The sequence below is a fragment of the Asterias amurensis genome, chromosome 2 (assembly GCF_032118995.1).
Source record: "Asterias amurensis chromosome 2, ASM3211899v1".
In the NCBI taxonomy this organism is placed as follows: domain Eukaryota; kingdom Metazoa; phylum Echinodermata; class Asteroidea; order Forcipulatida; family Asteriidae; genus Asterias; species Asterias amurensis.
In genome coordinates this window covers 2,456,166-2,468,972 of record NC_092649.1, presented here as the reverse complement: position 1 = coordinate 2,468,972, position 12,807 = coordinate 2,456,166, and the positions used below count along the sequence as shown (strand labels likewise).

The following is a 12,807-nucleotide window of genomic DNA, read 5'->3' as shown; positions in this document are numbered from 1 at the left end:
TTATTTGCCATAACAGAACAAAACAAAATACATTGACAATATACCCCGAGATGGGCAAGGGACAACAAAAGCAGATACATACTATGATCCGTAGATCTGTTGCCCCACATCTGGGGTACACAATAAAATTAATATAGATTTAACATAATATAGTACGCAAAACAATAATAAAAGCAGATAATTATACAACCAATAGTGAATAATAAATATCTAATAAGAAAACTTAAATTAAAAATTAGCATTTAAGTAAAAAATAACAGCTAAGGTAAGGATAAACAATAAAAGGAAATACATTAATATATAAATAAATAAAAAATAAACTTGTAGATAAATTAAAACGACTTAAAATATGGTTGAAAAATGTTTTAAAGCACACAAATATCCCTGGAAATTGTGTCGTTTGCCTTTACCTTTTGTGAACTAACACGGTACGCCACCTGTGGAGTCAAACATTCGGTTACAAAATGGCCAAACGTGTGAGTTCACAAAGTCAAAGGAGAAAAGCACCTAATTTTGAGGTTTATTTGTTTAGATCATTCTACTTTTAAAACATCTTTCCAACCATATTATTGTTGAAACTAATGCTTTAAGTTTTTATAGCCCGGCCAAAACGCCCAATATGAAGGCAATGAACCAACCACTGTGATTCAAAAGCCTTGTAACAAAATAATCAAATCTGAAAAGGGGGAAACAAATCATGAACCAAATAATATGCCTACAGTTCTTTATATAAAACCTTAAAAAAGGTTAAATAAATATGTCCAAGTTTAAAGGCAAAATTTTCCCCTTTTTGGTTTTTTTTTAACCGTTAGATTGTTTGAATCCTACCATTCAGGAAGGAAATTTCCCAACATTATTGAATTCAGAAAGTAAAAATAATAAATTTTAAAGTCTTAAAATTTAAAAATAGCCTGTGTCTTTATTAGAGTAAAATGTATTCGAAATATTGAACTCTGGCCCAGGGATTACACAGGATCCTAGGTTCCTGTTTCAGAGTTCAAAAGAAATGCTAATTCCCTTCAAACAAGAGCCATTTGCTTAGAAGACCATTCATGCATCATAATCATAGCTCTGCATTTTGTAAATGATTCACATGTGCAGCAAAGGGAGTTAAATATTAGGTACCATTTTAAAAGTGTTGAAAGTGGCTGTGATTTTTAGAGTTTTATTTTAAATATTGTACCCTGGCACATGGAATAGACAGGATCATCGGTTCCTGTTTCGGTGTTCAAGAATCCTAATTCCCTTTCCACAAGAGCCAATTTGAACCACTCGGACCAGACCATTCCTGCACCATAGCTCTGTATTTTGTACACGTACATATTATTTCACACATGTGCAGCTTAGTGTAGAGGGAGTGGCAGTGTACTGTTTCATTCCTCACTGCTGGTGGCCAATCCATAGGGACTTTGGACATCATGCCTACACTGCATGCTCTGAGTCCATATGTTATGTAACATGTTTTGCCCTATGTAAACATGGGACTGTTAGGTACCAAGCTGACACCATAAACTGTACATGGGAATGCTTGACCTTTCTGTGTGTGTGTGATTTAGCCACTGTCTGTGGTTTCAACCCAGAGAATCCTAAGGACTCGAATGTGGAGGGAAATTCACTTGACAACTTGGCGTGTAGTATCAAACTTTAACTGCAATTTTTTTTGTTCAAGTCCAAAAAAATTTAAACAAAATTCTCAACAGCTATTAAGCCTGGTTATATTTTAGCAGCCAATTTATCTCATTTTCTATCGCTTCTAAACCAGCCAGGAACCTTGGTAGCTTACTTTGATTGTAACATGTCTATGTTAGAGCAGCTTAATCATTTATGTTAGTCTGTTAGGTTCCATCTAAAAACATACCTCAAATTAGGAAGTACATAACTGAAGATATCTGTCATAGTGCTGTCTCTATTAGACTATTGCAACTGCCTTTTAACATCTGTTCCCCAGGTTTACTGGAAGCGGCTGCAAAGTTTACAGAACTGGGCAGTTCGCATTATCTTTAAGCTAGATTGCGTCATGACTCCATTCCTCTTCTTAAATCTCTCCACTGGCTTCCGTAAAAGAAAGAATTCTCTTCAAAGTACTTTTGTTTGTTTTTGAAGCCTTCCTTGACCAGACACCTTTATACTTTAAGGATTGCTTTACTTTTCATAACCCATCTCGCGCTAATCTTCGCTCATCTTGAGACCCATTTTTGCTTACCATTCCTAGGACCCTTAGCAAATTTGGCGCTCGCACATTCACTGTAACTGCATCCACAGAATGGAACAACATCCCTTCTTTCATTGAAGCTGCAAAATCCACAGACCAATTTTAAAAATTTCTGAAAACACATCTCTTCCCTGTTTAAGCTTTTCTCTTTTTCTCATTCTTTTCAAACATTGTGAATGTAGCTTTTCCGATAAGATTTTGGGACACACCGGCTCACCGTTTACACAATTTAGGGGTGTAGAATCATAAATAACGTTTTTATAGATGGTTGCTTTAAAAAAAATCATCAAATTGTCACATATTTAGCGAAAAATGAGAAGAAAAAAAAAGAAAAAAAAAGAGGCCATATAACAAGCTTACGTTACACGGACTCTTTGAATGTGAATCTTACGTTAGATTTTTCACCATTATTTACATTTTGTAGCCCTAATTTGAATACATGATCTTTTTCGTCAGTTATTCGTAAATAATTTTGTAAAAAAAGATTTAAATTTGGTTAAGTAAGTTACTTTTAGACGTCTGAAAGTAAAATTAGCCCGGAAGGTCACGTGATTGTTTGTACCACTTTTTGGTTAGAACAATCACGCGACCTGCGTTTTTGTCTTAAAATGCTCAAAAACGGCTAAATTTGATGAATTTTTTTAAGGACTGTTCTTCTTCATTCCTGGAAGACCGTTGAAGTCATATCTTAGTCTATTTTGTAGCCCAAACAGCCCAATTCGGCCGGTGTGTCCCTTTAATTGTGCATAGTTGTGTAAGCGCTGTGATATAGTGTTCTATGGGGGGCGTTTCTAAATACCTGTTGTTTTTATTATTATTATTATTTTCTAGGCCCTTTTATTCTTTGATATAGAGTTGAAAAAGGTATCTATTTGAATGAAATTCAACATTGAACATCATTTGTCTATTTTAGTTCTAGGAATGACATTTGTTGACTGATTATGCATTGTTAAATTTGTGTACACTCTATAAACTATTGTACCAGTTGTGGTAGAACTTACAAATGGAAATAAATACTAAAGTTAATGAGGGAAACCACCTCCAAATAGTGCTTAAAGGCAGTGGACACTATTGGTAATTACTCAAAATAATTATTAGCATAAAACCTATCTGGTGCAGGTAATGGGGAGACGTTGATGGTATAAAACAATGTGAGAAACGGCTCCCTCTGAAGTGCCATAGTTTTCGAGAAAGAAGCAATTTTCCACGAATTTGATTTCGAGACCTCAAGTTCTAAAGTAATCAACCATCTAAACGCACACAACTTCGTGTGACAAGTGTGATTTTTTCTTTCATTATTATCTCGCAACTTTGATGACTGATTGAGCTCAAATTTTCACAGGTTAGTTATTTTATGCATATGTTGAGATACACCAACTGTGAAGGCTAGTCTTTGACAGTTACCAATAGTGTCCACTGCCTTTAATTTTAAATGTGCTAGCATTAATTTATAATGAAATTTTGTACTGCTGAAAAATTATTGACTCACGCCCAAATAAACAGACTTACACCAGCGTGAGCTGGGGGTAACTTATGTGGGTGCAATGGTTTGGAGTTAAATTTTAGCTAAGGGGGAGGAATGAGGTGGGAATTTGGGGTGGGTGCACTGAAAAATAACCTTCCCCCACACCATCAAGTACTGTCAGTAATAATATTAAACTTGATTCAACCAAAATATAACAGGGGTGTTTGCGCTAGCTAAATTGGACAACAGAGCACAACTCATTTTGAAAACTACAAATGTTCAAAGAAAATTTGATCACTACAGCTGAATAATGTTTTTTTTTTTTTGAGGCAAAACTTCATCATGAAAATGAGAAGGAAGAGTTCCCTATGAAACCTTTGCAATCCTAACCTCAAACAAGGTCCTTGTACATTAACTGATTGGGTTTACTATCAGGGATTAAACAACTGGATGGAATAAGCCTTTGTACAATCAAGCAATAATCACATGATAAGAGGCAAGGGGATTAAAGATACTGTTTAGTTGGTCCAAGGGAAAACCATTGTGGATAGAAAATATAAAAAAGCCACTAATGAAGGGCAGCAAGGAGAAGTCTTGCATTAGAACATTGAGGTAGATTTAACCTCCATGGTTGGAATAACAAAACCTACTACCTGTAGATAGAATGCTCATGGCGCCTGCAATTAAAATATAATACGAAAACTTGCACATGCAATACATAGAAAAATAACCATGAAAATTGCAATTAAAATGAGCGAGAAAAGGCTAGTAGACGCATCAGATGCATTTTGAGTTGAGATGTTTGTATGTGCAGTGGTAACAAATAATTTCCACAAATGGTGAGCAAATGGGGAGCAGCTGTAAATGCCCTGGTGAATTCATTTGCATCTAATATTACAGATCTTAATTTGTTAGCCTATAGGTTGTTTTCTTGTTTCAATGGCTATCACTAAATGAATAAATAAATAATGTTCATAGCAGTTTGAAAAAAGTGAATTGGTTTTACGGTCAAAATCAAGAAATAATTAATTTGACGCCCTCCCCCCCCCCAAAAAAAAAAAAAAAAAAAAAAAAAAAAAAACACCTTTATACAAAGCAAAATGTTACAACTACAGAAATTGTAATAAGCCCAATAAGAGTGTGCTAGAGATCACTGGTCTTTTTTATATTACCAGTTTTGCATGGTGCATTGATTGAAAATTAGGATAGTAATTAAATTTTGGGTTTGACAAAGAAATGTTTTCGAGAGCGGGACTTGGAACAGTTTTATGGCTTCTGACTTGCACACCAGGAATAAAGGTACATGGAAAAAATATGTAGATAGCTCAGTTCTTAGCCTTGAATCTAAAAGTGCTGGCATCTTAAAGGCAGTGGACACAATTGGTAATTACTCAAAATAATTATCAGCATAAAACCTTTCTTGTGACAAGTAATAGGGAGAGGTTGATGGTTTAAAACAATGTGAGAAACGGCTCCCTCTGAAGTTCCATAGTTTTCGAGAAAGAAGTAATTTTCCACGAATTTGATTTTGAGACCTCAGATTTAGAACTTGAGGTCTCGAAATCAACCATCTAAACGCACACAACTTCGTCTTATTATCTCACAAGTTTGATGACCGATTGAGCTCAAATTTTCACAGGTTTGTTATTTTATGCGTATGATGAGATACATCACCTTTGAAGGCTAGACTTTGACAATTACCAATAGTGTCCACTGCCTTTAATTCGAAGTTTGTAGGTTCAAGCATGGAGGAAGGCCTTTCTCCATGGTTCAAGGATGAGGATGAAAACCATGGTTTAAGTTGTGCTGTAGTAAATTTTACTTTGTTAAACCCAAAATTAGTTTAAAATTACTGTTTCCCTTGTGGTTCCCTCGATAGGAATTTAATGTTGGGCCTACTTTTCGTCTCAAAAATAAATAAGTAATATTTTCCTTGTTCAACCCAAAATTATAAAAATATTACCCTGTTAGTGTCCCGTGTTGTTTAGTGGTTGATACAAATTCACTGTACTTTTCTTGAAGATTAATTAGTAAATGTGGTTGTTCAACCATGGAGCAATCTGAAATTTCTTTCATTTACCCATTTAGTTTCCGACGTGGTATATTACTCTTAACTTAAAAGGACTTTGATTAACCTTTCTCAAAAACTAGAGGGCTTTCCCTTTTATCTGGTTTTATCTGTTAATTGTAGTCAATAATGACAAACGGAAAGTCCAGACATATTTCCTTCCTCCTCCCAAGGTATATAACTACTCAGCCTGACCCAGGAAATAACAATAAACCTTTGGATTCCAATCTTTGTCCATCAGGCTACAATATAATGACAATTGAGCCTTCGTAAATCATTGTAACAAAAGCTTGTAAAATTTCTTAAGGGGGTGGGGGGGGGGTTAGTGGATGAGATTGTGCTGTCTGTCTGAAAATCATCAAATTTTAAAAGATTTTGGAAATGTAGGATTTGAATAAATAGCAAGACAATTTCTTAAGAATATTCTTTACAGTAGACATGTACATGTGCTGGTAACAGAAAGCAAAATATATCGACTTATATTAGAACTAGCGAAAAAGAAAACTTCAAGGCTTTACTTCCTACCATAAATCAACCCAGTGTTTCCTTTTTAAATTGGTGTGACCACTGAGCAAGTTTTACCATGGGTTATACAACAAGGACCTTGCTCTATGGGGTGGGTTTGTGGCTTTGGGCAAGGAGCTCCTTCTTATATATAGCTACCTCCACTGGGCTAGGAAGAGAGCTTGTCAATGGTTCACCTTGGCTACATGCTGTCCAGTATGTACAGTACATTGTACCATAGAGCACATGTACATGTACCTTGTGAAATGTACAGTAGTGTATACACATAGCATGAATACACATTCTGTTGTCAGGCCACAGTGCAGGGCCCAGGGGGCACCTGATGACCTCCGACCTATTGCCACTCCCCTTGGTCAAAAGTCAGCCATGTGGTTGTGAAAGCTGGGTATTCAAAGCTGTGCTTTTGGTTTCCTCTTGGTGAATTCCACTGACCATTCTGGCTATTATTATTTTATCAAGTAGGCCTACCACGTTTAAAATGTTTTTTTTCCCCTATGTATATTATAAACCAACAACCCCTTTTTAAATAAATAAATAAATAAATAATTTAATGTTATAGTAAAAACAAATACAAATCCTGAGGTACCTTCTTTAGGTTTACATCATAGATTTCGATCTTAGAGGAACCATTTTCTGGAGGAAGGAGTGTTAATTACCAAGAGATACAAATGGAAGGCTACATAATCCTATTTTTCAATGTACAATGTAGTTGCCAATAAAGAATGGTAATTTGGTTGTCTTAGAAGGTAGTGTCATACAAACAGTAACGATCTCCCAATAAACTAATTAAATTATGATTTAGATGCCTCTTTGGTGTAAAGATTGTAGTGCGTAGTAAGAAATCTGCGAAATCGTTGTGTAAAGCGTCCCCCCTGGATAAGTAATCAATCAACATTAAGTCAATGGTTTGAATCTTTAAAATTGGCATGAAGGTCGAGCCCTTTCTCTAAAGGACAAGGTGCTGGCCAATTGTATATGTGCATGACGCAACACATGGAATAAACGACTTCACATCCGTTGGGATAGCACTAATGGTTAAATGTCTTGCTTAGTAACACAAGTGTCACGACTGGGACTCGAACCCACACTCTGCTGATCTCAAACACCAGAGCTTAAATCAGTGTGCTTGACCGCTCAGCCTCAACACTCTTTGCAAGTAAAAACACGCTATTGATTTTTAATTTAGAGCATAAATCCCCCAGCAAACGGATGAATGTTATTCTCACTCAAAACCACAGCCACCAAGTTTGAGGGAAACCTTCAAGGTGTGTGTTTATTTTGGAGCAAGGAGAGGGTGGACATTCTATCCAATCCCAGATCAATGATGAAATACTGTAAATCGTGTAACTGAAGCGGCTCTAAAGATCAATTTGAATTTGTTATTCATGACGTCCAGTGAAACGGTTGGCAGCTTTTGTCCTAAATAGGTACACCCACCAATTTACCTCAGGTGAAAAATTGATCCCACCATTGTGTGTGCCCGGTGTTTAGTGATTGGATGAAGAAAAGAGATAGCCCAGACGGGTGCAGTTCTTTTATTGTTGATCTCTGAATGGGATTGAGAGGCTCGCCCAAGCCCATGGAGGGTTTCAGCAGAGGGCATGAATCAACAAGCGTCGGGACAGGGGGATCTAGGGGCGACTTTTTCTTATTGATCCCTTTTTCGTCTGACGTCTGGATTAGTACGAATCACCATTTTAATTTGAAATGGAACAGATGAACATTACCAGTGTTATTTGTATGGAATTTATTTTGATCTTTCACCGACAATGGTGAAAATAGTAGACAGGCAACCGGAGTGCGTTCCATGTTGCGCAAGAAGGTTGAAATGTACCTGTGCAGGAGAGAGGTTTCAAGGAGAAAAGTGCTGTTGCCCTTTTAAAAGATGGACATCATGAGGAACAAGGGGTTATTATTTCTTTGATTTGCCAGTTTCAATTTTTTTTTTTTTGAATTCTTTGGCAATATCCTGGCCTGTTCTTGAATTGAAAGGTGTTGGGTTTGCACTTTAAGTGTAAAAAGGTCAAATAAATTCCTCAGAATTTCCCAGGAAACTTTCAAGTAACATGAGAGGGGTGTGACTGACCTCTCACAATTAACCAATAAACTTTACCCCCTGCTGTTTTGTTTCCTTTTCTAGTATCTCAGTTTAAGGGGGGGTGTTTAACAAACACTTGTGACTTGTTGGGATGTTTCTTGATTTTGAAATTGTTGTCTCCCTAGAAAACATGAAGAAATTAACAAAGAAGCAAATTGAACTCTGAAGCCTAGTTCTTATTATTTATTATTATTCTTTCTTTTGCCATTAAACAATCACAAGCAGTCAGTAAGTAAAACGGATATATATCAATGAAAAAGTTAATAAAAAGCAACACAACCGTAAAGGCACAAGAAACTTACAAAACAAACCTAATGTGATGGCCAGGATTAACAAAAGTATTAATGAACACTGTAGCTGGAAAACCTGTTGATCCAGTCACATAGGGAGGCAACAAAGCTATGAAGAAAATACTCTCTATGGAATTTTTTTTTAAAAGAATAATTAGACAATCTGCAGGCCTGTATGCTTCCCTTTTGAAAGAGCGAGGGCACCAAGGCATTTTCTCTTTGGCAAAGGGCACCCTATGAGGAAATTGTAAATTTCTACACGAGCATTTCAAGGGCACCAAGGCAATGACAAGGGGCAACAGAGGCCTCCGTGAAGTTTCAGGCCTTAATCTGTATGTAGAAAGCACATACTTCCTACGATTGCAAAACAAATTTTGACTCCACTTGGCTGTTTTCTCAGCGAATGTTTTGCAGGAGTTTAGCACATTTCTACTGTTGCAAATTGTTCGGTGCAAGTTAGTGCTGTCAAAATTTGTATTGCATTTGCATTTGCAGGAAGTATTGTCTTCAGACAATGGAAAGAGAGTTTCCTTGCAACTGTTTATTCGATCACATCCTTGCTCTAAGGTTTAATCACGTTCCGTTTATAATTAATCCCACTGTAAAATATTACAACTGATAAAAACTAAAATACAATGCAGAAATCCCATGCCATGCCTCCAAAATTGGCGGGGAAAAAAACTGACCAATCACCATCTGCCACAGGTACATTATTTTTAATTCAACATGATTAGGTTTGCCAATGTTTGTTCATTGCTAGGAATTTTTAAACACTGAGTAGATTTCGTCTCTCATTCTACCTAGAGATTATGTAACGCTCTTAAGATAGGCCTATCTGGTGATGTATAACTTGGAGATAATGTCAACAGTGTTAAAGAGAAGGTACACATTTTGTAATTGTCAAAGACCAGTCTTCTCATTGGGTGTATCTTAACATGCATAAAATAACAAGCCTGTGATCATTTGAGCTAAATTGGTCATCAAAATTGCGAGAAAATGATGAGAGAAAAACCACCCTTGTTGGACGAATTTGTGTGCTTTCAGATAGGAATAAAAGACTTTTATTATTTTAGTGTGCGAACTAACACGGTCGGCCATTTATGGGAGTCAAAAATTTGACTCCCATAAATGGCCGACCGTGTTAGTCGACGAGGTAAAAGGAAAACCGTGCAATTTCGAGGCATGTTTGTGTTGATCATTGTATTCTACTTTTACAACATCTTTCTACCCATGTGTATTTTATAACAAACGCTTTTCAAAGACCAACTCGACCGATCCAAGGCAACGTGTTCCTTTAAGTACCCGAGTGGTTTAATAATTATTCTTGGAAACCTGTACATTTTACAATATCCAAGATAATACTTTATTTTTACATTTGAAAAATAATTTTTTCAGTCTTGAAGTTTACTGATTATAAAAAAGTCTTACTTAAGCCTAATTTAATCACAGTGCACCCAAATAATTTGCTTACCAGAATAAGGTTACCAATCAAAATACCCTGACACTTGCACAATGTATGACTGGTATAATCCTGCTCCTTTTTGCTTAGTACAAAATTTGTAAGCAAAAATGGGCCATGCCTGCTGGATATACACTTATGGTGCTATTCAAATTGTATCTTTCCTAGACAAAAAGAACCAAAAACAGAAACAACAGGAAACGATAACACAACCAAACAGTACATTTAACTTTTAGATTTAGTATTAGATGGATAGGTAGATAGATAGATATTATAGAAAATTAATGTGCATTCTTTAAACCAATGAATTCCAAACTAGGTTTGGATAAAATAAAAAATATATAATGCCCGTTTATTAAGACATTATTCGTCTTGGAATGCTGTCAGTTAACCCAAACTGTCCCTTTCTTAGATTGAACTTACCAGTTGCTCCTTGCTCTATGGTTGGTCATGATTGGACAGTTCATTCTTCCATTGTTCAGTTTTCAGTTGTGTGTGAACAGTGTGCAAAATCTTAAACAGTGCATACAATAATGCACATTTTCTGATAAAAATGTCTTCACAAGTTTTTTTTTTATGAATCTCATACAGAGAGGATTTACATATTTCATGGGGGGGGGATTTTGATTAACATTTTGTAAAAAAACAATCCCGCCTGCCACCAATCCCTACCCACCCCCCCCCCCCTCAAATAAAAAAAAATAGGCAAGAATTTTCAAATATTTGTAGATCAAAAACTATATAGCATGAGCTTGAACATGAAGAGTACATTATTTTATTGTTTCTGGTAGTTCTTTTTTAAAAAAATGGTGGGGGGGGAAGAGAATGAGCCCTGGTTTTCTAATTACAAGGAAGAGTAAGATCTCTTTACAGTTTAATCCATGTGTTTATCAAATAAACAGGTACTGGGGTCTATAATTAACCAACTGTGGGCCCTGTCGTGGGATTTGAACTGTTGTATAGTGTACTTCCTTCTCCAGGGCTGGCATACCAGAGTAGCATTAACAGAACACCCTCTGAAATTACTGTAATTACATTCCCTATCCCCATTGTGGTTGCCCTTTATTGTGGAAATAACTGTACCCACCATTTGCCTGCCTCCATCACCACACACACAGGTTCGGTATTTGCTTTCTTTAGTGTTTGATTGCTGAAGCTGCTTGAGCACCCATACATGAAATAGCAGTCTGGTCACCCCCCCCCCTTGTGTTGTGATGCAATCATGTGGAATATGTCTTTGTGCATACTCAGGCCAGTGCATTAAAGCTGTTACGTAATAGCTGGCTATGTTAACAGTTGGTACAGGCCAAAAACACTTTGCATCATATAACTAGCCCAACTGTCCAATCAAAGAGCCTGCTTGCCCTGTTTCTGGGCGGGGACGCTGGCTAGATAGGGCCTGAGCAGGACAACGTGGTCAGTTTGTCCCAAAGCTTGATTGTGGGTTTAGTTTCCTGATGTTAAACCTGCGGTGTGGATGTGGGTTGTTCTGCTGCTGCTGCCTCTGCTGAAAATAAACCTGCATGTTCAATCGTATCGAAAGCTCTAAAAACCACATACAGCATTCTATTGCATTGCCTGTGCATATTTCTCTACTGATTCACATCTCACTGTGGGTAAGTTTAGACCATGGAGGAAGGAAGTATCCTGTCTACCATTTTGTATTTTAACAACTAAAGAAGAAACCCTCATGTTAATTTCTTTAAGTTCTGAGTTGAATTTTCTGTTCACTTGAAAATGTACAATCATATCTCATTTTGTTCACTTCACCCATCCAAGCAGTGAGGAAGCATTAGTAAGTTTTTTTTACTCATTTATGTGAAGGAGTTTTATGAAAAACTACATCACGTTCTACTGCTAGCGCTACTTTTTCATGCTTGTAATAACACATTAAAAAAAGGACTCCTATTTGGACATGGCTATGATTATGGTTTGTTTGGGGGAGTATTATTGTATAAGAGGAAATTTCATCAACTGGAATCGGCATATTTTTTTTTCAGAGTATTCTTTTTCTTATTCCAGCTCTCTAAACTGTTTGTGTTTGCATACTGGCTAGACATGGCATGATTAAATAAGGGAAATTGGAGGTCATGGTTTTCATGGTCGTATAAAGCTGAAAGAATTTGCATTGAATTTAAATTGTAATGTCCAGTCAAGGATTTATGCATAGGATGTCAATCAGCACTGTGATTCAAGCCTCAAAGAATGGCATAATAATTTACCATCATGTACATATGATGCGTAATCTGTACATTCAGCTTTTGCATGATGTTTTTTTTTCTTCTTCGATTTTCAGACTTAACAAATGTCAACTTTTTAATCATATAAGAGGGTACTGTCTAAAAAATATTTGTAATTGCAATTGATTTTAAATTGAGAATGAATGCGGTCGAAGCAAAGTTGCCTTTCCCGTCCTACACTATTATTCTTAAATTTCTGGGCAATCTCGGTGGTCTAGTTGGTATGACACTGCTCTAGAATTGCAAAGGTCGTGGGTTCGAATCCCACCCGAGTAAAATGCCTATGATTTTGTTCACAGGACTCTCGGGAAAGTACTGAGTATACAGTGCTACACACATCGGTGTGTATGGGTAAAAACCAAAAGATGCTATTCTTTATCCCCGATGCAAATTTAACATCTATTATTCTTAAATTGTTAAAAGGTCATTATAGTTAATATATTGAAAACC

The 12,807-nt window shown here is 36.4% G+C and overlaps 1 protein-coding gene and 1 non-coding gene across 3 annotated transcripts in view; both read left to right on the top strand.

The window, feature by feature from the left end:
• Window positions 1-12,807, top strand: part of LOC139951886 (uncharacterized) — a 61,387-nt gene that overhangs the window by 25,201 nt on the left and 23,379 nt on the right. The window contains exon 1 of one of the 2 annotated variants that reach the window (XM_071950965.1): window positions 11,513-11,733. The exons of the other annotated variant lie outside the window; for it this stretch is intronic. The gene's annotated coding sequence lies outside the window, so the exon portion shown is untranslated. Of the gene's footprint in view, window positions 1-11,512; window positions 11,734-12,807 lie in introns of those variants that run through there. 2 annotated transcript variants of the gene reach the window in all.
• Window positions 12,562-12,635, top strand: Trnas-aga (transfer RNA serine (anticodon AGA)). The gene has a single exon. It is a non-coding gene; the product is annotated as a tRNA-Ser (tRNA).